Raw genomic sequence first — 5865 nt, forward strand, 5'->3', positions numbered from 1 at the left:
AGAAGGACATGTTAAGGTTGTGACTCAATGTTTCACGGCCTAAAACAGCACGTATGTGTGTCGGGAAAGGATCAAATATATTATTATAAATAAAAGTTCATCAAAAATACAAAGCATCTTAATTGAATATAATAAAAATTACATCAAAATTTCGAGACCACCAAACAACCACTATTACCGCCACAATGAGCCGTCGACACGTCGTTGTCGCCGCCCCTCTACCGAAGCCGGTTTGACCTTGTCGATAGCAGCCGAATGTCTTCGTGCACATGCCCATAAGGACCAGCGTCCGAGAGCCGTAATCATCGCCGTTGAACACTTGCATAGATCTAAAGCACCTGACATCAAATCTCGCCAGATGATCGAGAAGCCCTAAGCTCACTATTCCAAGGTGGCAGCAGGAATCTACACCGAAACTCCGTCAACTACAACCAGACGGACGAACTCAAGAACGATCAGAGGACTAAAAAACCTAACTACTATTAACCGAAGTGAAGGCACCAGGATTCCCCTCCCTGTCATCGACTACCGGAGCGGCAGGCAGATGGGAGGTGAATCCACTGGCTCGTCAATAAAGTCTGAAGGGGAGAATTTACCCTAGCCGCCTAGTGATAGAGGAGGAAAGCGGGTCGAAAACAATATTCATGGAAGCAACTGAAGAGCCCCGCAACGACCGTGTGCGTTGCCGTCGCCGGCCGGCGCATCTTCATGCTTGCACGGGGTGTCGTTGCCGCCGCTGCATACGCGTGTCTTCTCACATTTGTACGTGCTCTGTAGCGAACGATGCCGCCGTGGGCGCGCCTCTCCCGCTTCCGTCTCTTGTCGTCTGCCCTCTCGATGGTCTTCTATTTCTATACGTATATGTTGACCAAGACTTCGGGTATTCGGGTATGTACGCACGCGAGCTTGCCGGTATACAAGTTCTACAAATACATAAGTGTGTAATATGTATCTAGGGCTAGCTATGTCTAGACTAAAAAAAAGGAAGTGGCCAGGACGTGGGTGTGCATGCACAAATAGTAGTTGCACCATGATTTCATGCAAATGCATGTACAAATATGTGCGTGCATGTCCTATGCAATGGTATTTTACCTTCGCATCAAAACTTCACTTTGTATGTATATCCTGCAATAAATCTCATCATAAACCTAAAAGATATTAGTTAATGATGCACAAATACTCATCGAACAGGTCGATTAAAAACACACAATTAAACAATCAATCTAACACTTTTTTACCTTTACATTTTCCTTCTCCCTTGGTCTTCTTCTTTCTCGTTCTTCGTTGTTTTTCTACTGCAGGGCAGCGATCCATGAGGCCCTAGGGCGATCAGGTCAACATAGGGCATCCCATAGCTGGCGTGCGTCCAGACGGGGACCCTCTCGGACATGTGGGGTTTCGGGGTCAACAAAACTCCCACCGGATTGCTTATGTACCGCGCTTCCGGACAGGCCTTCTTCGAGGTGTGCTACGATGCATCATCCCTGGCATCGAGGGTACCTGGTGACGTGTTCGTATGCGAACACATAGTTGATCAAACAATTAATATGTGTAGCAATTCACAAAGGGTTGGGTATTGCAACACATGGGTGTATGTACTAGTGAAAATAAGTGAACATCACTCTAACATCTTCCATAATGTGTTTGAACTTGAAATTCTGCACGGCAATAGAACATCACTCTAACATCCCCTATTTTTTTGAAATTTTTTCAAAACATGAAAACATTATCTTCACATGGTTTTCATCAGTCTCTACCGAATATTCCATATGTTATCCTCCGTATATAGCAAGTGGCTTGTGAACAGAAAAGTGGCTCCAAGGTCGTCGTCATGTAGGAGTACGTGCTTAGACATCTTTCAATGCATGGATGCTTAGATGAGATGTTAAGTGCATTAAAGGGCTTACCAACTAAACTCCCCAATGCATAGGTGCTTAGTTTTTAGTTGCTAAGATATTTTCATTTAATTAGGTATAGACTCATATTTGTCTTTTCACGTAGGTACATGCAGTAGTGGAGAAATGGGCAATAGTCCCAGTTCGTAAGGGTCTTTAGTCGCGGTTCACCAATCGGGACTAATAGGTTGGGACTAAAGCCCCCCCCCCCCCCCCTTTTTGGGTGGCAGCGCTCGCCGAGGGCGGGGACCTTTAGTCCCGGTTGGTGACACCAACCGGGACTAAAGGATTTGCGCTTTTGGGGTTTATTTTTTATTTTTGCTTTTCATTTTGTGTTTTCCATTTAATTTTTTTCATTTCAAACATATTTTACACTACTAAATACTGTACACGTTATGCATATATCATAGAATTTTCTCGTAGGACCAATCATACATATATTTCCATTTAAAATAATAGAAATTTAATAAAAGTAAACTATAATATACTATAAAAAAGATCACCACATAAAAAAACTAAAAAGAAAAAATTTGGAAGTGTCAAGCTACATATTTGAAGGCTCAAAACTATATATTTCAAGTCTTAAACTAAAAAAGAAAAAAATTAAGTGTCTCAAAGTACATATTTTAAAAATGACATTATTTCGATTTAAAATAATATAAATTTAATAAAAGTAAACTACAATATTATAAGTGTCAAACTACATATTCGAAGTCCCAAACAACAATATACTATAAAAGTAATAATATAAGAATGTTGGCATTGACAAAATAACAATATTGGTGTCGGAACCAAGAGCACGCCACATCTAAACATCATAGTGCTGGCGTTCCATGCTATTCCACGACAGCACTATACTGCGCCTGGTACCAATTGTTGATCTCATATACTTCTGACGCTACCCTGTTTTCCCATGCCACCACTATGCCCCTACTAATGTAGTACCAAATAAGCCAACGCCACCACTATTTGGAAAAAAACGATAGTGCAGGCGTTGGTTGTAAATGGCGCGCCACCAACGAAAGTTGTGGCTAGCACTTTTTTCACTAGTGATATATAGCCAGATGTTTAGGTTGTAGCCAATAAGCATTGAGTGTAAAAATTCCATCATACTATTTGAGAATGCATGTATCTAGAGTTTCACCTAATGAATATATATTTCAACACTTCAGGTTTAAATAACAACCCATGTAGTTAAGCTATTATGTAGTACATGGCTAACAACCGACAATTTTCTAGAAATTTCCAAAATAGAAACGGCACAAAAAATTATTGTGATTAGCTCACTCACCTTCCCGTGGGATCCCACATGACATCAGTCACACAAAATGCTCTTCCGTGGCCATGACCTCAAGATCATCAACATTGTAGAACTCCAACTGATCTTCTGTGGTCATGGTCTCAAGATCATCAACATTGTAGAACTCCAACTGGCCATCGGTACCCTTCAGTCCAACAAGAACAATGAAGTTTCCCGCAGGAGATGAGAACACTGCACTAGCATGTCTGTTCCTGAGTGTTGTGAGCCTCGACACACGGCTAACACTATCGGCTGTGCACATCAAATAGATGCTTATATCGTGATTAACCTTGTCGCCATGAATAATAGCAAACCGGCAGCCATTGGGCTCCTACGCAAACGCGATTATATTGTCATTCTTGGTGTCCAATTCAAAAACTGGGATGCCCCTCTCCTTGATCATGAGCAACTCAATACTAGTGCAATTTATGTTCTCTGATTCTGCATACCGATCTACCTGGATGGCAAGATACTCTCCATTGTTTTGCTGGTGCATTTTGCAATTGCAGACGCTAAAAAGTTTTTCCAACACAGCTCTACTTTGCTGGGAACTTGCACCAAATGAAAATCCCGCAGAGATTTGTACTTACACTGGCAAGCTGGATTCAATTACCCAGATCCTGAACAAAGAGGCATAAGATGGAATTAATCGGTGACCAACTGAAGTCTACCACATTTTCTACCTCCAAGGATGTGTTGTCAACAAGGGAGAATGTTTCGGTTTCATAGTCACATATGGTACCCTTTCGAAGCGTGGAAAATTATTGATCAACTCCTTCACCGATCCACCTTCGAACATACATAACTATATACATTAAGCATATGACATATATGACAACTTAATGAGAAGTTGGGAGCTCGTTAAAAAGAGGACTGTTGGTGTGTGTTTCTGAAGGAAATATGCCCTAGAGGCAATAATAAAGTTATTATTTATTTTATTATATCATGATAAATGTTTATTATTCATGCTAGAATTGTATTAACCGGAAACTTAGTACATGTGTGAATACATAGACAAAACATAGTGTCCCTAGTATGCCTCTACTTGACTAGCTCGTTAATCAAAGATGGTTATGTTTCCTAACCATAGACATGTGTTTTGATTTGATGAACGGGATCACATCATTAGGATAATGATGTGATGGACAAGACCCATCCGTTAGCTTAGCATTATGATCGTTACAGTTTCATTGCTACTGGTTTATTCATGACTTATACATGTTCCTCGGACTATGAGATTATGCAACTCCCGAATACCGGAGGAACACCTTGTGTGCTATCAAACATCACAACGTAACTTGGTGATTACAAAGATGCTCTACAGGTGTCTTTGAAGGTGTTTGTTGGGTTAGCATAGATCGAGATTAGGATTTTTCACTACGTATTTTGGAGAGGTATCTCTGGGCCCTCACGGTAATGTTCATCACTATAAGCCTTGCAAGCAATGTGACTAAGAGTTAGATGCGGGATGAAGCATTACGGAACGAGTGAAGAGACTTGTCGGTAACGATATTGAACTAGGTATGATGATACCGACGATCGAATCTCGGGCAAGTAACATACCGCTGACAAAGGGAACAACGTATGTTGTTATGCGGTTTGACCGATAAAGATCTTCGTAGAATATGTAGGAGCCAATATGAGCATCCAGGTTCCGCTATTGGTTATTGACCCGAGATGTGTCTCGGTCATGTCTACATAGTTCTCAAACCCGTAGCGTCCGCACGCTTAACGTTCAATCTCGGTAATGCTCATATTTTTTGGGTACTACAATCACTTGAATCAAGTGGGAGTTAATCTTCCAGATAAGATAGTGATTGACAGAGTTCTCTAGTCACCATCACCAAGTTACTGGAACTTCGTGATGAACTATAATATGCAAGGGATGACAAAAGCGATTCCCGAGCTCTTGATGCTGAAATCAATGAAGGTAGAAATCAAGAAAAAGCATCAAGTGTTGATGATTAAACAAGATCATTAGTTTCAAGAAAAAGGGCAAAGGGAAAGAAAGGGAACTTCAAGAAGAATGGCAAGCAAGTTGTCACTCCCGTGAAGAAGCCCAAAGCTGGACCTAAGCCTGAAACTGAGTGCTTCTACTTCAAAGGAAATGGCCACTGGAAGCGGAACTACCCCAAATATTTGGTGGAAAAGAGGGTTGGCAAAGTGAACAAATGTATATTTGATATACAGGTTATTGATGTGTACCTTGCTAGTGTTCATAGTAGTCCCTGGGTATTCGATACTGGTTCGGTTGCTAAGATTAGTAACTCAAAACAGGAGTTACAGAACAAATAGAGACTAATTGAGGGTGAAGTGACGATGTGTGTTGGAAGTAGGTTCCAAGATTGATATGATCATCATCGCACACCCCCTATACTTTCAGGATTAGTGTTGAACCTAAATAAATGTTATTTGGTGTTTGCGTTGAGCATGAATATGATTAGATCATGTATATTGCAATACGGTTATTTATTTAAGACAAAAAATAATTGTTATTCTGTTTACATTAATAAAACCTTCTATGGTCATACACCCAATGTTGATGGTTTGTTGAATATCGATCGTAGTGATACACATATTCATAATATTGATGCCAAAAGATGCAAAGTTGATAATGATAGTGCAACATACTTGTGGCACTGCCATTTAGGTCATATTGGTGTAAAGTGC

General features: G+C 40.7%; 1 pseudogene; it reads right to left on the reverse strand.

Annotated features, from left to right (window-relative positions):
* Nucleotides 1-3186: 3186 nt before the first annotated feature.
* On the reverse strand, nucleotides 3187-3871 carry LOC125529453 (annotated as a pseudogene).
* Nucleotides 3872-5865: the final 1994 nt, after the last annotated feature.

The sequence above is a fragment of the Triticum urartu genome, unplaced genomic scaffold (genome assembly GCF_003073215.2).
Source record: "Triticum urartu cultivar G1812 unplaced genomic scaffold, Tu2.1 TuUngrouped_contig_561, whole genome shotgun sequence".
Lineage (NCBI taxonomy): Eukaryota > Viridiplantae > Streptophyta > Magnoliopsida > Poales > Poaceae > Triticum > Triticum urartu.